The sequence below is a fragment of the Octopus bimaculoides genome, chromosome 9, assembly GCF_046866305.1.
Source record: "Octopus bimaculoides isolate indiv1 chromosome 9, ASM4686630v1, whole genome shotgun sequence".
Taxonomy (NCBI): Eukaryota; Metazoa; Mollusca; class Cephalopoda; order Octopoda; family Octopodidae; genus Octopus; species Octopus bimaculoides.
The window spans coordinates 27,595,346-27,621,487 of NC_142936.1; positions in this window are offsets into that span (position 1 = coordinate 27,595,346).

Consider the following 26,142-nt stretch of genomic DNA (forward strand, 5'->3'; position numbering starts at 1 on the left):
AAAAAAAGAAGTTTATGATAACGATATGACACATTCACGATATACATTATAATGAAATGCACTCAGAGACGGGAAAAATGGACATTTAGTTTCCTATCAAGTAGTTTCGATGGCAACATTAATCGATGACGTTTTCTAAATAGAAGCAACAAAGGTTAATGGACGGAAGTGGGAAGCAAGAAAATTTGGAACACTCACCTATCTATAAAAAACAAAAAACTAACAAAAAATTGAAAATATAAAAAGTGGTTAATGGGTTGCGATTTTGCAACTGTCCTTCTATTGTTTATTTTTATTAATAGTATGTTACAAATGGTTTCGACAGACCAAAAAATAAACCAAGTTCAGAATAACATTTGTAATAGTATTCTGCCGTGACACATCAAAGAGAATAATTCTTGAAAATGTGGAACTGAAAATGACAATGAAAATCAATTACATTTCGCAATCAGGCTCAGAGTTTTAACGAAACCACATTACCATTGCTAATAATTAAAATACGTAACTTCGCTGTGATGGTATGTGGGACCAGTATATCTAATTATATTGCTGCTCAATGCAATATATATATGATACCATATAACCAGATAACGTAATTTATGTATTTTATGAGAATATAAATATGTAGTGCTTGTGTATCACCCTACAGCTTCATCGAAGCTTCAAAAATGAAGGGCAGTTTTAGTAGGGAAAACATATACATATGTCCGTAAACACACAGACACACACTACACAAACACACACACACACACACACACACATATGTATGTTTGTATACATAAACATATCGTCAGTAATTCCTAAGTTTGAAAGACAAGGAAACTCTGTTATAGAGCAGTAGAATAATTAGATAACGGTAGTTATGACCGGTTTATGATTTTACCCAGGGTTTCACGTCCTTGGAGCGCTTAGCTTTCCAGTATTTCTTCAGACCCTAAAAGCCGGCAGCGTATAACCTCCCTTCAAATTGAAGGGAGTAAAGACCTGGTTGCTAGTTGTTGAAAATTGTGACGAAGGAGAGGTGTTAAGCAAAAGGGATTGCCTCCCTTAGACTCATATCCGTAATTTGTTCTGTTATCATGTGCATCCCAAGATCTCAGTAGGATTCTTTTGAAAGTTAAGCAGGGTCCGAAGGCTTCCGTCCTGGAATTTAAGGTGTTCCTCGGGTCAAGGAAGTCCATTAATATTCTTGCCCGTTCAGATGTGAACAACTTACAATGCTTGCAACCGTCGTTGTAGGGGCCGGGGTTTTTTAAGATCTTCCATGAGACAACGTGTTGAGTTCTTTCGTCCTTCAGCCACCACACACAGATAATATTGCAAGTGTTTATATATATATATATATATATATATATATATATATATATATATATATATATATATATATATATATAATAATAATAATAATAATAATAATAATAATAATAATAATAATAATAATAATATAATATAGGATAAATTCTTTATAAGAATTTATCAAGTAGTCAGCGTGAAAAAAACCTCATAATGAAAAAAATAATGAAAAAAATTCATCATTTTTTCATAAATATATATATCAATAATTTATATAAAGGGCATTAACTGTGTAGTAATGCCTCACGCTTCGAGGGACTAAATAAGTCAAAAACTACCAAAACATAAGCAACATATTTACTGAAAGCGAGGGAATGCAGCTTTCAAAATTTATCTCTTAAAAACATTTAACTGAGGTTTTTTTCACGCTGACTACTTGATAAATTCTTATAAAGAATTTATCCTATATTATATTATAAATAATTAGAATATATTCAGTGCTGAATATTATTCTGTATAAGCACATGTTACTGAGATGCAACCGGATAAATTCAAATCTCTTTCATGGATATATAATTATGAACAGAAGTCATTGTACTGTGGTGGCTACATCGTGGTATATTGATTCTTGTTTATTTTTATGTGTCTCGACCATACGTGTACTGATGAACAAAAGATGCAGATTACTTCACAGTTGTTCTGTATTTGATTGAGAAAGCAGTGGTTTACCGAAATTTTGAAAGCTGCATTCCCTCGCTTTCAGTAAATATGTTGCTTATTTTTTGGTAGTTTTTGACTTATTTAGTCCTTCGAAGCGTGAGGCATTACTACACAGTTAATGCCCTTTATAAATTATATATATATATATATATATATATATATATATATATATATAAGCAACTATTTGAATAAGTAAATTAGACATATCGGACCTATTAAATATATTAAATGTATCAAATACAATATATATATATATATATATATATATATATATATATATATATATATGCAAAACGAGAGAAAGCAAAAGATGGAAACTTTCAGATGATGAATGATAAATTTATATATAATTTGCTTTCTCAACTAATATTACCCTCCTTTTTAAACTATTCTCTCTCATTGTTAACTTCGCAAATTCCTGTAACCCACTACATCCCACCTCTCTCATACCCCCCCCCCCCTCAGAATTGCTTTCCTTTCAACACTCCACATCAGCGAAAAGAACTAAAAAGAACTTAATACTAACCCATTGATTTGGACATTAACCTGTGAATTCCTCCCCACTCTCTCTAATCACTTTCCTGTATTCAATTTCATACATTTGTGTATTCTACAAAACTCCCCCTCCAATACTAATCCGTATTTATTATCCCACTAACCACAGCTTTCTTGACCATCAACTCACGCCCCATTCTATCTTTTCTCATATCTTTTTACGTACCAATTGGAAATTTCTAATGAATTTTAATATTCCTGAGGAAATTACGGTATTAAATATAAATACAAATGAGATTAACTTGACCCCATCACACAAAATTTCTTGTTATAATTGAAGGGTTTAAATCCATCAATTATATGCAACTATTAACGCTTGTTAATTCATAAATATCACTACATGTCGCGCTTATGTTGAGAGAGACCCTGTACATGTGAACGTAATCATTTTTGGATATGCATAGAGTATATAGCCTTGATTAAACATAATTTTTGTATCATATTTGAGGTTTCACGTCACCTAAAATATCTTCTTTATTCCCTTTGCAACAACTATATACTTTTGTTTAGATAGCAGAAATCAACTATGTTTTTTGAAATTTATGCACCAATTTTTATTTTCATGTCCTTTAATTCTTATCCAATAATGGTTTCAAATTTTGCCACAAGGGCGACCATATTGGGGGAGGGGATAAGTCGATTACATCGACCCCGGTGTTTCACTGGCAATTAATTTATCGACGCCGAAGGATGAAAGGCAAAGTCGGTCTCGGCAGAATTTGAAATAAGAACGTAGCGATGGGCGAAATACCGCTCACAGTGCTAACGATTCTGCCAGCTTACCGCCTTACTTCTATTCCAATAATAAAACTTCATTCTCGCTTTTGAACTTACGTAAAAATTAAATTATTGTATCAGTTATAGTTGCGCTTATAATGACTATTTCATTATGTAGCCATTACAGTTATTCAGAAATACAATTTCTGAAATCATAAAACTGGATTTCATTTCGAAATCTTCTTCCTGTCTCAATATGACGGACACGTAATTTTAATTTCCTGCAGTTACCTTCATTCAGCAGAAGCAGAATTTTTTCTGAAATAAAGTGGCGATTTTACTCTGCATAAATGTGTTCGTAATTGCTTTTAATTCGTAGCATCAACAGCTACTGATTTATAACGTTTAATCAATCTGCTAAATAAACTATTCCAACAAATGACAGAGTTGGCATGAGGATGTAATTTCGGAATAGTGCAGAGACATGAACCAATTTCTAGACTTCTGAATTTACAAATCCGGTAATACAATGAAATTCAAATAAAAATACTTTACAAAACATTAAGCCAAAAATTGAACGGGCCTCTACAATGTTTTTACATTATAACATACATTATTTGGTCAAGAATAGCAATGATAGAGAAATAATAACAATCAAAGGAATATAGTAAAATTTAACAACGTAGATGTATCGTTGGCAACGACAGAAACACGAGAATATGATGATTTCTGAAATTACATTTGTAATAATGTGTAAACTGCGCGGAGAATATGTATTTATTTCACAAAAAAGGAATTGCTATCATGTGCAAAATATAAAATCACTCTACAAAAAATTCTTAAATAGTGACACTTTCTACTCTTTCTACAAAATCTACCTTATCCATAAGTGTTCCATGTGCTGCACAAGCTGAGAAATTCGATTTCAGCAATATTTCCTACAAATCTAAGAGACTATATGAATTTCTTACTAACTTTAGGAATATGTCTTCTTTACATTTCCTTTAATAATATTTAGTAGAGTTGTCTTTCCTGATTAAAACCAAGAGCCAATTTCAAAAAATGTATAATAATAACCCTTCTTCAGCATAGATGGTTACCAGCTGTGCAAATCACGCTTTAACTATTATCTGCTCATTTTATATGTCTTTGCCAAAAATGAACTCCAGTTGCAAATAGGAAAAGAGTATGATTATCAGTGTATTATCAGTGTATAGTAGTTTTTCACTTACTATAGTTTCTATATGCTCAAGGCCTATCTGCAATACAGTTATTTCTAAGATTTCGTGACCATAGACCAGTAGTCATTTATTTCGTATTTGGAAAGACAACAGATTTTGTCACCAGTTACGTTCAATAAAATTAGTAATACACAACTATTTGTAAATAATCAAACCTAAAACTAAATATACTTGAAATTCTATTTCAAAAGTTTTCAAAATATTGACTAATGGTTTTTATTTAGGAATCCTATCCTAAGACACTGGTTTATAATAATGGTTTCAAAGATTGACATAAGGCCGGAAATATCAGAAGATGGGGTCATGTCGATTACATCGACGTTAGTGTTACACTGGCACTTATTTTATCAATCCGGACATGACGGAAGGCAATATAGACCTCAGCGGAATTCGAATTCAGAACGTAAACGCGGACGAAATTCCGCTTACAATTCTGTCAGCTCGCCTCCTTAAAACCGGTTTATAATGTATTTCTACTATAATGTATTTCTATCGATACCAGGAGAGAGATACGAAGAGTGAAGAGAACGGCTGCAAAGATTCCCATTCCACCTTCATACACACTCATATGGATCGAGCTGATGTAAGGTTGAAGAAGGAAAGAAAGTATAAAGACAGTATAAAGAGAGCATGATGAAAGGAACGTGGAATAGAGAAATAAAAAGATAAAAAGACAATATTTTTATTACATATGCATAAATTTCCGAAATATGTAGCTGGTATATTCATGAAAAATCCTGACAAAAACAAACCAATTTAAGATAAAATGCAAGTTGTAATTCTATCAGCTATCGAAATAGTGAAATATTGCGGGAAGAAATAGTAGACTGAACACCGACAAAAGTATAAAAGTCACAATTAAGGCCAATGAAAGAAATTTGGGTAATTTAAGAATTAAGGCAGCTATACTCATACACAGACTAGGACCCCAAATTAATGTCAGGCTGGTTTGGCAATCAATATATGATTTAGTTACATCTGGATGCGGGTAGGTTCATTTTTGATATGCTCATCTATTGTTTATAACTAAAAACAAAGAGAAAAGAAGAAACAAAGGGGAAAAAAGGAAGTTGCACGTATAATACATTACTTAGAAACAACGCTACACATGTACCAACACACACAGGTATTGAAACGTGGCCGACCTTACGCACTTCTCATGAGGAATTCCGGAATAAGTTTCGTGAGACCACTGCTGAGGCGCTTCCGAAAAAAGAAAAGCCGTTGGAAAACCGATTATAGCAGCGACTCCATCTAAGAATAGCTGAAAAAGAAATTTTATTCCAAAATATTAGACTATGGATGACTAAATTACGACAGGTATATAGTCCATTGTTTGTATTATAGTGCATTGTTGTACCATTCAAAACTTTTTTATTCTTTAGACTAAAAATGTTTTTCTAGCATGATCAGCAATATAAGTTGCGAATATGCGGATATGATAATCGTTTTCTGCACATGCGCTCCAAAAATAGGTATTAGTCAGAATACTTGACGGAAAGCAAATCTTATTCCTCATATATATACAATCCGATACGCACACACACATATGTCCATACAAGTGTATATATATATATATATTATATATATATATATATGTGTGTGTTTGTGTGTGTGTGTGTATGCGTGTGTGTGTGTGTGTGTGTGTATGTGTGTGTGTGTGTGTGTGTGCATGTGTGTGTGTGTGTGTGTGTGTGTCTGTGCGCCTACTTGCGTATGTATACTCACTTAATTATTTTAATAATTCTTCGTTTAATTTTCGTCCAACATTGTGCTCGGAATTTTCCTTCTGAGAACGTGTAACGCCTTGACGATGCTACACAACATCTATATGATTTTCCTAGATTTTTTATCTTCTCCCGGCACCCCGTTTCCGGACCACATCACTCTCTCTCTCTCTCTCTCTCTTTCTCTCTTTCACTCTCTCTCTCTCTCTCTCTCTCTCTCTCTCTCTCTCTCTCTCTTCCACCAAAGCATTCATAATTTTGTTTTGGGAGTGGTTTTGAGAAGAACATTCTAGCTTTTACAGAATCATTCTTCGAACTAACTTCATTACTATCATTTTGTGACTACTCTCTTAAGTTTTGCTGACATAGTTTTTCCTATCGTATATTTTAGTTCCAGAAAATCATCTGTGTAAAACTTCAATGGCACGTCGACTCTCATCTAACTCGACCTCAATGTTCGAAATTTTGTCATGTAGCGTTCACTTGGCTTCTGGTATGTTGAAGTTAACCTCATTCGGAGGGCACGTTCATGTGTGTTATGTCCGTATGTCTGTATGTGTGTGTATGTGTGTGTGTGTGTGTGTGCGTGTGTGTGTGTGTGTATGTGTGTGTGTGTGTGTGTGTGTGTGTGTGTGCGTGTGATGACTCTCTGTAACCTTGTTCTTATAACATCGGGGTTTTGATCGTATGGTCGTGGTTTCGAATCCTGTAATAACAGAAATAATTATGATACAGCTAACACGGTAAAAACGCCGATAAATGGAGTCGTGACTGCCTTATATGCAAATAAATACAATAAATGCTTATGCACAGACAAATGAAAATGTCCTTTGATGAATCTTTGTATGAGTACAAATCTTGTGTATAAATGTACCGTACACACAAGGGGAGGGCCCTGTGTTTACATTGGGCAGACGACTAATCCGTTTAAGAATCATTATCGTAATCATTTTGCCAGCTTTAAGACAATCACTAAGAGACTTTCAGCATCTTTGGCAAATTTTGTATGGCAATTGAAGGAGGATAAAATAAGGTACAGCATAACTTGGTCCATAGTAAGGCATGCGAAATAATATAATATAATTTACAGGAGATGCCGTCTCTGCTCCAATGAATCGCTGTCTATTATGTGGATTAACGATGAGATAATTAATAGAATTTCTGAACGATTCTCGAGATTCCTACGCGCACAATGCAGTGGAAATGAATTTTCAGTAACCATTAACATAATTTGATTTACTTTAAGGTATGGATGACTTAAGTTTACTTTTAACCTCCACATTCTTAGAAACATCGAGTTGATAGTTAACTCGCTCTGTGATCATGAGTGCACCAAACCGCACGGTTGCGTATGCTCACATTTTCGCGGATGCTCGTATGAGCGAGAGTAATCGCGCCATGCAGCTTTCCCAAGGACGTTTATACATCCACATTTGTTAACGGTTATTTTTAATACTTTCTCAATGGTTTGCGTGTTCGTTTCACTTTTTTTCTTCTGTGATCTTCTGGCTGTAACGAGAAGTTACATGTCCGAACTGTTATTTTAACGTGTTGTGTTTATTTATCACCCGACGAGATACATCTGCACATGCAGGTGCTCCTGAACCAGTGGTTGAGCGTCGCATCCATGAGAGGTCGATGCTAGATATGCCGAAACAATTGTCGTGATTAATAATCAGTTTTCGGATATTCCATCTTCCGTCTTTCATTTGCCATATATATATATATATATATATATATATATATATATATATATATATATATATATATATACATATATATATATATATATATATATATATATATGTGTGTGTGTGTGTGTGTGTGTGTGTGTGTGCAGGGGGGGGGGCTATATGTATATACGTATATTAATGATAACAATAATAATAATAATAATAATAATAATAATAATAATAATAATAATAATAATAATATGACAACAAAAGAAAGAATGAAACCTCGGTACTATGTAAATAGAGGAATTTATATATATAATATAACATTATCAGTAAGTTGTAATAATAATACTCCGAGTTTCAAATACAGGTATAGAAAGCTTCTAGGCACTTTTCATTAGTTATTAAGACAAGAACGCTATGAAAAAAAACCGTTGAAGAAAGGTAAGTTACTCTTATAGGCGTAGAAAAATAAAAGTAAAAGATATAAAATATAAAATAGATAAAACATTGATAAAAATTCACGCAACCACATACTCATAAAGATGTATGAATATCCATATATATACATACATATAGATACATGCGCATATACATACACACGCATATGCGTATATATGTACAAATGTACACACACACAGACGTATATATGCATACTGAACATCATCCTCGCATAGATGATATATGCCTACTTTTACGCATAGACATTTATACAAATGAAAATACATACACAAACATAAAACGTATACATATATGTACACTCGCCGCAAACATGAATGTACATACATATGCATATGTATAGAGGTGCATATATATATACATATATACTCACCTACCTGTCAACGCACCTACAACCGCAGATATACAAGCGTATATACATGCATATATGTATAAAGGAAGGGGTCATGTGCATGGCAGTCACTCTTGTGCAACGGATGCATTCTTACACTCATATGTATACATACATTCATACACATATATACACATGCACATACATATTCATTTAATATATTCTTATACATACAAATACTGCACTTTTATATAGTCACACAATTGAACAAAGATGGAAAATGAAAAAAAATTACAAAAAATATGTATAAAGCAATAAAAAAATGTTAAGACATGAAAGGCTTGTACATTGACATAATAAAAAAACAGGTTCTGTCTGTGATATTAAGGGGCCCCAAAACGTAACAAGTATTTTGTCATATGTGGACATAATCCAAAACCTTCAGGTCTAGAATTTAGACATGTAGAGGGGTCTAAAGAACTTTTCCAAATGAGCCATCTTTCCATGTCGCAAAGACCACTATAAGATTCAGCTATAAGATTCCAGTGAATTCTTGTTCTTTTAACGACCATATATAACTGGATAATTTGGTTGTTTTTCTTTTATCCCAGTGTCTGAAGCTTAAGGTTTGATTATTGAACCTAGCTTTAAGATTTCCCTCTGTGAGACCCACATTCTTCTTTGATGAAACTGTGTCCTTTGCGGTCGTAGAATCTACGGTGGTTTCATAAATGATGGTCTCGGTCATGCAAGCTCCATTTAGCGGGCACACGTCTTTATCTCTGCAGGAACAGCTGGCTTCATGTTTTTTGTGTTGTGCGCAGTTATATATTTTTTAATTTTTGGTTGAACGAAAACTAACCTTTAGTTAATGCCTAGTAAAGAGCTTCATATATTTATGATTTATTGGTAAGTGCCTATCTATAAGTGATAAGAAATATTTACCTATATTAAAGGTCACTTCGGAGGAGTAAGGGGATGTGAACCAGATAATTTCTCTATGTATCTATTGTCTTTCCTTTATTTCTGAACTAATAATAGGTTTTACTTCAACGGTTTTTTAGAGCGTTTTTGTCTCAATAACTGATGAAAAATGCGTAGATGTTTTCTGCTCCGGTATTTGATATATATATATATATATATATATATATATATATATATATATATATATATATATGTGGGGGGTGTATTTTAGTCCTGAAATAAAGGAAAGAAAACATAAGAATAGGAAAATTATCTGGTTCACAACCCCTTACTCCCCCGAACTTACCTTTAATATAGGTAAATAATTCTTGTCAATTATAGATAGATACTTTCCAATAAATCATAAATATAGGAAGCTCTTTAATAGGCATAACCTAAAAATTAGTTTGAGTTCAACGCAAAATATAAAAAATATAATTGCACACAACACAAAAAACAACAACATGTATACATATATATATATATATATATATATATATATATATATATATATATATATATATAAATATATATATATATATATATATATATATATATATATATATATATATATATATATATATATATATATAATATATATATATACACCTATAGCTCGAAACCTGCGTCCATGCTGTGGTACCACAGTTGGCGTGCTACAACTTCATTATTTGAAACTTTCTTTGATATGTTCCATTTGGTGAATAAAGGAGTTTGATGCTGCTGCTTTCTTCTGTGATTCCTCCTGTGAGGTAGGCTCATCCGGAGACTTGACCGTATGCGATCCAGTTTTATTTTGAACACGCTATATCCACATCATGCACATCTCTCAAGCATTTTGGAAGGATATAGAAGCGCTGTGAGCTCTTTAAACTCAATCTGTTTCTGTATCTGGTCCTGTATTTTCATGGCGATGCTAGGATATTTGACATTATGCAGCTGTTTTGTGATTTTCAATGCCTAGGTTTGGTAGAAGTGCTTCCAGAATATTCTTGATGTGTATCACTACATATCTTTCCCGCCTTCGTTCTAAGGAATACAGTATTAACTTTTCGGTTTCCCCCAGGAGCAGACAAATTGCATTGCGACAACTTTCTTTGTATAACTTCGCTGGATTGCTTGGAATTCCCACCTTAACTTTTTAGTGTGTAGTGGCCATAGTTAGCAGCAGTAGTCTATGCGGCTGAGAATAAATGCCCTCCAAATGACCATCGTGCTTTCTTATTCTCTCGTTCTAAAAGCTCGGAGATTACATCCATCTAGCCGTCTACATTTTATCACGAAATTAGTAAAATACTCCTAGAAAGATGCATCATTACTCCTGACAATGTTCAGGTCACATTGTTGCTTGATTCAGGGATAGCAATTCCTCTTGGGTCAGTGAAGCCTGTCTACATTTCACAATGCTTCGTGGCGCTGGTAGCGCAACGCTTGGAAATTTCCAGCATTAAAATGTATGTCATTCTCCTCACTCCACTTGTATATTGCATCCAACTCCTGTTGCAGATGCGCAATAATTCCAGGGATCTGAATTCCCGAGATATTTTTGTGCTTAAGAGAATTTTGTGTCATTTGCATAGCCAGGAATAACAGCTATCTGAGCAGTTGAGGGCATGTTTGAAAGATCCACCAAGAATAGCAGAGGCCCTAAGACAGTGCCCTATGGAACACCACTTATTATTTTCGTTTCCTTTGAGATGGATTCATTGGCCACTGCTGCCTGACTTCTATCTCTTAGAAAGTTGTGTAGCCACTCTATAAGTTCTTCAGCTATTCTGAGGTCACGTAGTTTGTGACGTATCACACCATGGTCCACTTCATCAAAGGCTTTTGCAAAGTCAAGATATGCCACTTCTCCATTTGAGTTACTGAATAGATGTTTTAATAGCCAGTGGGAGCGCTGTAATAGCCAGTGGGAGCGCTGTAATAGCCAGTGGGAGCGCTGTAAGAGCTGCGTTTGGCAGCTTCTACCAGGTGGAAAACCGTACTGGCTGTCAGTCAGTTCAAACGTCAAATTGTCTTTGCCACTACATAATTTTGCATACTGCTCTTCGCAATTACAGTCGTAGCCTTAATGGAAATTTTGAATTACAAGCGTATGTTTGAGAGAGAGGGAGTGTGTGTGCATGTGTGTGAGTGCGTGCGCGGACGTGTTTTGTATGTGTGTGTGTGCGCGTGTTTTTATTTGTGAGTTTTGAAGATCCATCTTCACGTGTACTAATGTCCATTTCTTCCGTCACAGAGGTTAATATACCCTAAAATTAGACTATTTTCAGATGTCAATATAGGATGAAGGTTTATATAGGAGCCTGACTAGCATAGTATTAAGATAATCGAAGAAACATTGTAAAACTCCAATTGATTACAAAGAGATGCACTTCACACATCCAAGGTATGATTCAAGGGGCATAATATATGCACCAGAGGGTGTATAATAGAAAATGAAATGAAGAAAAGAGTAATCCAAACCGATATTACGATCACTTCAGTAAACACTTTTATCGCATAAAGCATATAAATTAATGCATTTCATGCAATTGACATTGTTCACTCACTTATATATGCATACAAACAGACAACACACATATACATACATATACATATATATATATATATATATATATATATATATATATATATATATATATATATATATATATATATATATATATATATATACTGTTTTACTCTTTTACTTGTTTCAGTCATTTGACTGCGGCCATGCTGGAGCACTGCCTTTAGTCGAGAAAATGGACCCCAGGACTTATTCTTTGTAAGCCTAGTATTTATTCTATCAGTCTCTTTTGGCCGAACCGCTAAGTTACGGGGACGTAAACACACCTGCATCGGCTGTCAAGCGATGCTGGGGGGACAAACCCAGACGGAACAGCTCAATCAACATCTGTCCGAATTATGCACCACTCTTCACTCTTTACCTCATAATAATTACTTAAATGAAAATCCACCTTCAGATGATACACAAGATAGAACCCCCTCCACGCTTTTACGGTCAATTAAAAACCGCATTATACACATATGGAATGAAAAACTTAAAGCCAGAAAATTTTCTGTTTGGAACATGATCAAAAACAACCACAAGGCAGAAATTTATGAACGCTGGTTAAATTCTACCCCATAAATTCCAAATTAAACGCATTCCAAACGAACAGGACCAACAAAGACAATTAGGGAGAAACTAACACTGGAAAAAATGAAGAGAGAAATAGAACTCCATAAGCTTAGAGCGCTGAGCAATGAACAGAAATTTAAAAACATAGATGAGGAAATCTACAACAAATTAAAGAAACATTCGGATGGTCAACGCTTGGAAAGTGTCTTTAAACTGTGGAAAACAGCTTGTGAAGCTGAAGAAACAAGCTTGCTACAACGATGGGAAAAGCATGCTGATTTCTTTATTAACTACGAAACACAGTTCAACATAGAATACGCATCGGAGAACCCCTTCCTGAAGAAAAATAAACCAAATCATACACAGAAATGAACTCAGGCTTATCTAACACAAACCACAGACGGTCAAGGGGAAACAACTCCACCGTTCCAACCTATTACATCCCAAAATAACTTACAAACAACAATAAGGAATTCAGCCCACAATAGAAAATCTGGACGCAATGTTCAAGGCATCCTACATACAAATCAAAGTTTCCATCGAAACCTCCAGACTAACCTAAACTTTTGGGAACCAATACCTACCAATCCACCTCCATCATCTCACAATAAATGGAAGAATTTACCTCCAAGACTTAACCCTCAACAAGACACAACCTAACTAGACAACATAACTTCTCCCTCCACCCACATTACAACATTAAAAATAAGTTTAACCCTAACCACATCAACCATAGACAATATAACAACCCTCAGTACAACCATAATCTAGCCCGCTTCACAGCCATTCCACCACCAACATATTACCACAGACACACTTTACACCCATTTTCTCCTCAGCAAACCAAACACAATACAGACTTTCCACAACAATCCACTTACTACAACCATTTTTTAGACCTAGAGCAGAGAAACAGGTGAAATGGAACAAAATGTACAAGAACAACCTGAAATAATCAATTTATCAAAGAAAATCCTAAGTGCTACACAAACTAAAATTCTAGCAAGAGGTCTAAAGTTTACTCCAACTCCTCGCAGATCGAACCCAAATGAAATTAAGGATAACACTATGGATTTCTGCCTAAAATTACGCCTCACAGAAGCACTTCACAACTACACCAGCGAAGATGAATCTATAGTAAAAAACAAAAGTGAATACTGTCTTAGAAAGGGCAGAAATGAAGCACTTAATGCTTTTTTGTGAACACATTACCACTTTTTCTTTGAATGCCCTACAAAAACAACGAATTACATCCAACCTTAATGTAAATGAATGGAAAGATCTAATCGAGTTAAAAAATGATATACACCTCACCATTAAAGAAGCCGACAAAGGAAGTGCGGTAGTGGTGATGGACACAGAGTACTACAAAAAGTTAATGTTCTCCATGTTGGAAAATAATATTTACTATGAGATGATAGTTCAATACAACCCACAGAAGACTCTTAAAAACTAATCCTCTTTACTTCAAATACATGGAAAGGGCCTAACTAAACATGAAATTCACTATTTATCCAATTTTGAATATATACCTAGTCTATTCTATGGATTACCTAAACTACACAAAATTCCACATATTTGTAAAGCTTGCAAAGTTTCTCCAATCCTCTGCATTAATGTTCCTCCCCCTACTGACCTCAAACTGAGACCCATCATTGCTGGCCCTGCTTGTGAAACCCACAGGTTGAGCAAATTCCTCGACATCTTGCTCAAACCGTTTCTAAAATATGTGAGAAGCTTCATCAAGGATGACTTAGATATGCAAAACCACCTCCCGAATACAATAAGTGAAGGAACCCTGTTAGTATCATTCGATGTGGTGAATTTGTACACCAATATACCATACGATTATGGAATAGAAGCGATCTCCTTCTGGCTAGAAAAATACCCACAAGAGATCCCAGAGCGCATCAACCACAGATTCATAATCGCAGCACTCAAATTCATCCTACTGAACAACTATTTCATGTTTGATACAGCTTACTATCGACAAAAATGTGGAATTGCAATGGGAACACGAGCTGCGCCAGCAATTGCGAACCTTGTAATGGATTACCTAGAGCTGAATATATATCATTCATCATTACAAAAATATGACACCTCTTTTCATTGCTATTTAAAGGAGAACTGGAAGAGGTATTTGGACGATTGCTTTATAATTTGGAAAGACAGCATGGACAAACTCCTTGATTTCAAAATAATGCTTAACAATATTAATAGCATCATACAATTCACCATGGAACACAGCAGTAAACAACTCCCTTTTCTTTACATCTTAATTAAATAGTCAATAACCACATAGAAACAGACATCTATAAACCCACAGATTCTAAACAATACCTATTATTCAACTCATGCCACCTCAAACACATAAAAATTAATATACCTTATAATCTGGCGAAAAGAATCTGTACCATATATTCGTGATCGAAGACTCCTTGAACTCAGATCAATACTACTCAAAAGACATTACCCAATATTTTTAATAAATGATGGCATCAAACGAGCTAAGGAAATAAACATACAAACATTAAGGAAAGTCAACTGAAATACTAAACCAGACTTAACAATACTCCCATACATCTCCACACATAACCCTAGAAACAACGAAGTCTTTAACGTTATCATCCAAAATCTTCCCATCCTCACAGGAGATAAAACAATGAACAAAATTTTAGACTCACACAAAATTATCAAAAGTAAAATGCAACCTAAATCACTGAAAAATATATTAACCAGCGCAAGACTGTATCCATTAACAACAGAACCCAAAAATGAAAAAATGTGGCCGACCTAACTGTGGTACTTTTCTCCACCTTATGGAGGGTTCAGAGTTCCACTTTAAACAAGATGAAATATTTAAGATTAAATCAAATTTCACTTGTGCCTCAGAAAACCAGTATGTTTGAAAAGTAGGATAATGTAATACATATTAAGCAAGATTTAGTAAACTGTGTTGGAACGTGGAGAGTGTAACCATGGTAGTAATTAGAATGTAATTTAAATTTTATTTTTAAGCGCTTAAATGTTTGAGGTTTTGTGTACCTATTGGGTGGAAATTTCTTAGGTACGTGTACACTTTTACTTGTTCGTCCATTATTACCACCACTTGGAATTTTTGGGTAATCTAGGATGTATGATTCGGCTTTAATTTTAGTAAGTTATTCTATTCGTATGTACTTGTTGTCTCCCCTTAACTATAATAAAATTATAACAGCTTTACACTATGTATCTATTCATTTTATGATTATTAATGTTATGTTGAGAAGTTGCAGAAAGCCATAGTCGGCGTCGTACCATTTATATCACAATGTTCTCCTCCGTACCATTTATTTACTAGTTCGTTCACTTCATTTACATATCTACTGAAACCTTTTTAACTTTTGCCTTTGGTTCAAATATAACTGACCATTTCTAGAGATGGATTGACTTTGGTCAATTCCATTGCGGACAACATGTGGTAGAGTGTATAATATTTCAGTAAGTGCATCATTGTAAGAACCTTACGGCTTTGTATTTGGATAAATCTTAACTAGCCCTATTGACGATATAATAAGTGCTATTCTATTTCTAGACATATTGGTAATTTTTGTGTTTTTTAGTGCTAACTACATTTCACTACTATTTAAATATTTTTGTTGCCCCTTTATATAGAAATAACCCGTTGATGTTTCCCTAGACCACTGCTATTACACTCTTTTGCCTATCGACTTCAAAGCTCCACGCTGGAAGATGGTATGCTTTTAATATATTGTGCCGTCTGTCCTCTTCTCGACACCCTGTTCTTTCCTATTCTCTTTTCCTTTCGTTTATTTTATTTTAAGCATTTGTATTCACTCTCATGAACCTCCATGTACTAGATCGAATGTCCTATGAAGATAATGACTTATTTTCGAAATTCTTTCGTAAGCACCGACTGGCATTCGAAGCGAAAACGACTGTAAGAAATGTTATGTCATAGAAATGTTATGTCATGTTTTGTATTTAAAAATAATCTACAAATGTGGATCAATTCGTTGATTAAAATTTTTCTCTATTTTCTAATAATTTAAACTTGATTCCTGATAAACTTTTGTTTATTCTGTTGTCACCTATATCCTACGAGCATTTTTTGCCTGGAGGATTTGGAAGATTGCTTTATACTTTGGAACGACAGCATGGACAAACTCCTCGATTTCAAAATAATGCTTAACAATATTAATAGCAACATACATTCACCATGGAACACAGCAGTAAACAACTCCCTTTTCTTGACATCCTAATTAAAATAGTCAATAACCACATAGAAACAGACATCTTCTATAAACCCACAGATTCTAAACAATACATATTATTCCACTCATGCCACCCCAAAGACATAAAAATTAATATACCTTATAATCTGGCGAAAAGAGTCAGTACCTTAGTTTCGGACTCCTATAGTCGTGAACGAAGACTCCTTGAACTTAGATCAATACTAATCAAAAGACATTACCCAATATCTTTCATAAAGGATGGAATCAAACGAGCTAAGGAAATAGACATACAAACATTAAGGGAAGTCAACCGAATTAATAAACCAGACTTAAAAATACTCCCATACATCTCCACACATAACCCTAGAAACAACGAAGCCTTTAACGTTATCACCCAAAATATTCCCATCCTCATAAGAGATAAAATAATGAACACAATTTTAGACTCACACAAAATTATCAAAAGTAAAATGCAACTTAAATCACTGAAAAAAATATTAACCAGCGCAAGACTGTATCCATTAACAATAGAACCAAAAGGGAAAAAATGTGGCAGACCTAACTGTGGTACTTGCCCTCACTTTTTGTGCCTCGGAAAATCTAATCTATGCCATTACATGCTTAGGGTGCAGTAATAACTATATTGGCCAAACAGGAAAATCACTCCGTAGAAGAACCACTCTCCACAAAGAACAAATCCGTCACCCACATTACAGACAGATACAGGTTAGTGGACACATAGAAAAATGTGCGAGGAATCGTAATCCTAGTTTCCTAATTTTTCCCTTCTATCAATGTTCACAGAACACCTTAACACAACAAAGAATGAATAAAGAGGCAATTTTCATTAATAAATATCTTCCTCAACTAAATATGAACACATAACATAGTATAGAACACTACTAATCTTCCATTTAATACCACTAACCCCCATACATCCCATACACCATTCACATTACAGATCCAGATCTACCCTAATTGCACCAAATCCAGAACTAATTACCTCCCTTACACATAATCTTTTTACTAAGGGACTAATAGACTTTACACCGTTCAGAATTCGGTGTGCATTGAAAGCAATGATTAGTTATATTACGAAACCGGTATGCTTTTAAATCTCTTTAACAACTCCCAATAATTACCTTTATTACCTTTATTCCTACTTCAGATCATCTAAATGTATATATCTATCGTTACTTTTCATAAAAAGCCTTAACTTTTTTTGATTTCCAATGTGCATTTTTGCTTATTTTTCTGCTTACTTTCCCTTTACATTTCCACGTGTAGTATCTATTTTGTTTGGACTTCTTTCAGCTTCCGTCTACCAAATCCACTCACAAAACTTTGGTCAACCCGAGGCTATAGTAGAAGACACTTGCCCAAGGTTACACGCAGTGGGAGTGAACTCGGAAACATGTTGTTGGTAAGCTAGCTACTTGTCACACAGCCACTCCTGCGCCTACATATATATATATATATATATATATATATATATATATATATATATATATATATATATATATATATATATATATATATATATATATATATATATATATATATATATATATATATATATATATATATATATATATATATATGTATATATATATATATGTATATATATATATATATATATATATATATATATATATATATATATATATATATATATATATGTATATATATATATATATATATATATATATATATATATATATATATATATATATATATATGTATATATATATATATATATATATATATATATATATATATATAATATGTGAGGCTTATATATATATATATATATATATATATATATAATATGTGAGGCTTATGTATATATATATATATATATATATATATAAGCCTCACATATTATATATATATATATATATATATATATATAATATGTGAGGCTTATTAAAAATTTAACAATCTAAAGGCAAGTATAATACATAGACGTAACTAAAGTGACAGAGACTACTAAATGATACTGGCATTGCTAGAAATTAAAGTCAAACCGACTCAATAATCACACATGCAAATATAATTGGCACACTTGGTTGGCAATTATATGTTATGATTCTGTATTGCTCCTGTTTATATCTCTCTCAGAGAGTTAATATAGCTTATTTTGCCTTTTACGTGATCAGGGACGGTTTGTCGCTGGAAAAAGCATATAGTGTTTTGCGAGTGGAGTGAGCTTTCATGACTAGCTGCTGATTAACACACGCTGAGGACAAGTAACCACCCAAAAACTCGAGTCCGTGTGTATCACGTAAAGCTAGAAATGGGAGCGATGATCTCCCCACCCAAAAACTAATCGGACACAGAATGTGTATTGTTAGCCAGCTTGAAGATATGTCTTCCTGGGTCTATAAACCTAAGTAGCACTGTCTCAAAGAAAACCTTAAATAAGAGAACAGAGTCTAAATCCCTAGGGTAAATAATTATATTTAAAGTATAAATCAATTAATACATTAAAAGTTATATTCGTTTAAAAATTTAAAATAAATTTTCACGCTAGATTACATATTCATTTAGCAGCATATTCGCATACTAAACCATCTATAAAATACATATATACACTAAAACGCACAGATGCATGTACATAGTTATATACATAAATAGACATATATAGGCGAGACAAAAATGTATATACAAATACACACACACACACACACACACACGCACACACACACACATACATATATATATATATATATATATATATAATTATGTGTATTTCTTCTATCTTAATGAATAAAAATTCTTCTGATAGAATAAATGGGTTAATAGAAACAAATGTAGCAAAGAACACAAAATAACTGTGGTTAGCTCCTGTTTTTAAGGCCGGAACTCCTTGAAATTTTGGGTATTTGAGTATATTTAAGAATTTAAGGATTGGAGAAAACGCATGTTAAAATTGCATACTTTATTCCTACATATGTTTCAAAGGATTACAACCTGTGCGATCCATAGGGATGTTTGATATTAAAATTGTAACCTTCTCATCAGGGAAAGCAAAAAAATCTTCTTGTGTATGCATATACAGGTGAGTTGTTACAGACGAAAGAAAGGGAAAGTATATATTAAGCTTAGGGAAGAGGAAGAGAAAAAGAAAAAAAGAAAGAAAGAGAAACAGAAAACAAGCGAGAGAAGAGAGAGAAAAAGGTAAAGGCGTAGGATGCTACTTAAAGATGCTATCAAGTAGCGAGCGCAGGAAAAGATACTTCATAAATTTTGTGCAACGAACGTACACATAAATTACATCATGACGCATATATACAAACAATATTTTAAAAAGCTGCTCAGCGTGTACAATGTTAAAATTCGAATTATACAACATTTGAAAATGCTGCATCATATATGAAATTATTTACAAATTTTATGTAATAATTTAAATAGCTGTGTAAAATAAAATGAAATTAAATTAAATAATAAAAATGAACCTTGGCAAAGCTTAAGCTTGAAATTAAATTTGTAAAACAGTCGAAGGCTTTCTTAACAAGTCTAAATGTATTCAATAACGTTGCGATGCGAAATAACCATACACTGTAAAGACAAATTCAAAAGCGGCAGATGAAAATATTTCGAAATTCAAAACATATTACCCTCTTAGTATTTTGTCGGTCGACATTTTAAATTTTGTTGCGTGCCTCCAGGAATTTAAGAGCTCGCGTCTCTAGTTCAAAGTGCCTTTCTCCTGAAACAGAATAAAATACTTCTCCGAAAGGCAAAGATCACATTTCATAGGTCTTTTATAAGCACCATGTCTGTAAACTGATTCGTTATCTAGGATTTTCTAGGATACATTGAAATAAACCTACAAAGCAATTGTACCGTAGCAGACAAAAGCCCACGTCCCCTACAAAACCAATGCGTGCTTCTTAACGTAATATACGAATGTAAGCGAGAAACAGAGAAGAGGCGTGTTTCACCTGTTTTCATAGAAACATCCTACCTCACATCCAAGCATCCTCATCATAAATTTTCTAGAAATTGCCATGAATGCTCAGAAGAATCCCTCTGCATTTTAATGAGTGAAGAGGTACTCGAGGGGGCTTATAAGTTGTAACAATTGATTCAAATACACGTTATTACACATAGGAAAACACATAAACAGGAATCTGTGAAAAATATAGTTCTAAGGGTCAGCATTTTCTAGTTCTAAGTGTACGAAGTTCAACGTAAATATATACATGTATCAGGATGTCCTCTGGTTCAACCCGATTTTGGTTCGCATGTGTCACCCAACATCGCATGTTTCGCAGCATCTTAGGGCCAGTTAAATATGGTGACTATCTACAGTTAGCAAGATTAATGTTTCTTTTTCTTTACATACACTGACATACCTCTTGACTAAATGCACTGAGTGTTTATTTTTCAGTTTCCACAATAAACGGGTTCAGTCCCACTGCATAGCACCTTAGGCAAGTGTCTTCTACTATATATATATATATGTGTGTGTGTGTGTGTGTGTGTGTGTGTGTATGTGTGTGTGTGTGTGTTTGTGTGTGTGTGTGTGTGAGTGTGTGTGTGTGTGTGTTTATGTGTTTGTGTTTGTCCCACAACATCGCTTGACAACCGATGGTGGTGTACTAGGCTTACAAAGTTCTAGGCTTACAAAGAATAAGTCCTGGGGTCGATTTGCACGACAAAAGGCAGTGCTCCAGCGTGGCAGCAGTCAAGTGACTGAAACAAGTAAAAGAGTATATATATATATATATATATATATATATATATTATCTTTTAATTGTTTCAGTTGCTAGTGACAATGGTGAGGCACCGCTTTGTATTTCAGTTTCCATCTACCAAATCCATTCACAGGACATTAGTTGACCGGAGGCTATAGTTGTAAGAACTTCCCCGAGGTGCCACAGGACTGAACCTGGAACCATGTGGTTGGGAAGCAAGCTCCTTACCACGCAAAACGCCTTCTCGTGTATATATATATATATGTGTGTGTGTATGTGTCTGTGTGTGTGCGTGTGTGTAGATATATATATATATACATAGATGAGAGACAGATATTCTCCGTATAGAATACATTTCGTAGAGCTCAAGAGACTTAAACTTTATCAGGTACAGGAGTAAGTGTAAGGATAAGTAAGTTAGGTATGTCGATATACAAAATATATTAAATGCATTTAATAGAAAAAATGTACATCTGATTAGGGGTTATTAATGAGGCTAGCGATAGCCTGATTAATAAACCTTAATCCTGAAATTTCTTTTCTGCTCCCACTGTTCTGTATCTAAAAACTCCTTCTTCTAAAACGCTTAGTTCTCCACAATATCATTGCAGCTTAATCTCCTTTCTGTCAAGACTCCAAACGTACAATTCTTCCCTCAAACGGAAGCTAGTATTATCCGGTGATAGAATCAATTTACAATGATTATCGACTACTAAGCCCCCAGAAACAGCTCTTGCATTTGTAAAAGTCTTATTCAACCCATTTAATTCCAAACATAATTTCTGTTCAGGAAGTCGGACCTTTTTCAATGTAAACATATATACATTTTTCTATATTAAATGTATCTAATTATTTAATACTTTTGGTATATCGACTTAACTAACTTGCTCGTCCTTACATTTACTCATATATATATATATATATATATATATATATATATATATATATAATATCAATATATATAGGGGTTGGACAAAATAATGGAAAAACCTAGCATCATAATTTGGAAATATCTATAAAACCGTCAAATGTTTTTTTGATTTATTATTAGTGTTGATTAATATGTTTGGCTAAAATCGATGTTTCTTTTCAGATATCATCAGAAAAAGTTAATTAAAATTCATTAAAATGACGGATCTATCGGACTTTCAAAGAGGTCAAATTGTTGGTTCTCGTATGGCAGACGCTAGCGTAACGAAAACAGCCGTAATGTTTGGTGTATACAGAACTACCGTCTATAAAGTAATGACAGCCTTTGAGAAAGAGAGATATAAATCAGCGACCATCGAATAAAAATGAAAATGATGTTGTTGTTGTCAGAGAGAGAGAGAGAGAGAAAGAGAGGTGCTGTTTGATACCATTCCTTCTGTCATTGTTATTAGCATTTTGTCTCTTCTCTTGTTTTTCACTCTTACTTATTCTGTTACTCCTTTATTGCGTGATTTTGGGAAAACTTACAAACAAGCTCATTATTATAATAGATAATCATTATAAATACTTCAGATTTACCATATTGAACCGTCCTCATTTTGTATAATATTATATGAAATAATGCAGGGATGTATCAGTATCGGTAGAAGAGTTGATATGTGTGGTTGTGATCAATAATGTGCCTGTTATTGTGAGTGATTGTCCACATGCGCTGATATCACTGAACTTGAGAACATGTAAGCATGGATTCGTATATAGTCGAATGTCATTAGACCAGAATATACACGTTAGAATGTGAGTGTAAACATGTATGAATGAGTATACAGATAAATTTGAGTCTATATCTTATACATCCCGACACATTCCTTCACACACACACACACACACACACACACACACACACACATACATACATACATACATACATACATACATACATACATACATACATACATACATGTGTCTGTGTGTGAATTACACGTTAAAAAATCGGACGAACCTAGTGTATGTTTAACGATCAAGGATTATCTACCAAAATCACGAGCCCGCAGAAGACCCGGGTGGTTTTCTGGCATGCTAGAAGACCACTACGAATGAGGCTCCTCTCCACTTTTTTAAAAACATGTCTCTGGGAAAGGGTCATTGCCATAAAAAACTAGATATACAGCGACCAGTATTATACATCTTGCGGATCATTTGCTTACGCTTCAGATCATCGCATTCTCACATTCCTAAACAATTGACCCATATTGGTACTCGATATCTTGCTCTAGTTTGGCTCTTTATCATGTCAGTATGGTACAGTAGGCCTGTTGGGTGTTGTACAGGCCTTATTTGACCTAACAATTTTGTTCAGAGATGTTCATCTTATATCTATCTATCTATCTATCTATCTATCTATCTATCTATCTATATATATATATATATATATATATATATATATATATATATATATAATTATAATACAGGGTATCTAAGAGATACCGCCACGCTGAAAAATAGCAGTCAAATTCTGACTCTAAAACCACAATAAATGTCCACATAGTACAAGGAGCGAAGACGACAACAAAATAAACCAGTAAAAATAACAAGATAATTCCAGATCCTGGATTTCTGGCTTTGCATAAATAATGCTTTGCCTTCATCGGTGGAATATACTCAAGTACATGAAAACAAATATATAAACAGTATACTTACATATACGGACGTATACACACATATATATGCACGTATGTACACGACTAGGATCTGGAATTATCTTGTTATTTTTACTGGTTTATTTTGTCGTCGTCTTCGCTCCTTGTACTATGTGGACATTTATTGTGGTTTTAGAGTCAGATTTGACTGCTATTTTTCAGCGTGGCGGTATCTCTTAGATACCCTGAATTATAATTTTAAATAATTATTACCTTTGATGGTTTTTATTCCCAAGCTGGCCACTTGATAAGATCAATATTTTAAATATCGATCTTACCCTTATTTATATAAATTAGTTTTGTCAGTGTATTTACTGCGCTGATATTCTGTCAGTATCGCACAAGGAGTTTTTAGGCGGGCTATTTAAGCTAGTCGTGTGCATACGTGCATATATATGTGTGTATACGTCCGTATATGTAAGTATACTGTTTATATACATATATTTGTATTCATGTACTTGAGTATATTCCACCGATGAAGGCAAAGCATTATTTATGCAAAGCCAGAAATCCAGGATCTGGAATTATCTTGTTATTTTTACTGGTTTATTTTGTCGTCGTCTTCGCTCTTGTACTATGTGGACATTTATTGTGGTTTTAGAGTCAGAATTTGACTGCTATTTTTCAGCGTGGCGGTATCTCTTAGATACCCTGTATTATAATTTTAAATAATTATTACCTTTGATGGTTTTTATTCCCATGCTGGCCACTTGATAAGATCAATATTTTAAATATCGATCTTATCCTCATATATATATATATATATATATATATATATATATATATATATATATATATATATATATATATATATATATATAATTTTAAATAATTATTACCTTTGATGGTTTTTAATCCCATGCTGGCCACTTGATAAGATCAATATTTTAAATATCGATCTTATCCTCATATATATATATATAGCTTGGGATTCAGGGGCCCGAAGCTTTTTAATATTCTTCCAAAGAGCCTGAGGAATCTGCACAAAGTAGATGTAGGAGTTTTTAAATCAAAGTTGGACCTCTTCCTATCGAGAGTCCCAGATGAACCTACCTCGCGGCAGGAGGTGCAAATGAGGGTTGCTAAATCAAACTCCATTCTTCACCAAGTGCCACATATTGTAAGAGGCTCCCTGTAATAACAGTGTAGCAACACGGTGGTGCATCAGCATGGCCGCAGCTCTAAGCTGAAACTTTAAATATATATATATATATATATATATATATAAAGTGTAGTATATTGCCACTTAAGTGTGGCTGACCCCTAGGGGTGGATGTTACTGTTGCTTTTAGCCCCAGGAGGACATCTCCTCCAGCTGGCTTATCGACACACGACTGTGTCCTGTTTGCCAAGGGAGTTATCCCTCTCACCTCGACCAGCAGCACGAACGTATCCGGATTTCAGGGTTATTTCCCTTCGTCGGCGTTCGACAGCTGATGACCTTGGTGAGAGAGACAAAAACCTGGCAAACCTTATATCTTCTTTTCCAGTGAAATTCTTCACTGATATTGAAAAGGTGAAAACAAGCAATGTTAATTCTCTAAATGAAGTATTAACAGTAACTGCACGATAAAGTGTAGTATATTGCCACTTAAGTGTGGCTGACCCCTACAGTGAAGAATTTCACTGGAAAAGAAGATATAAGGTTTGCCAGGTTTTTGTCTCTCTCACCAAGGTCATCAGCTGTCGAACGCCGACGAAGGGAAATAACCCTGAAATCCGGATACGTTCGTGCTGCTGGTCGAGGTGAGAGGGATAACTCCCT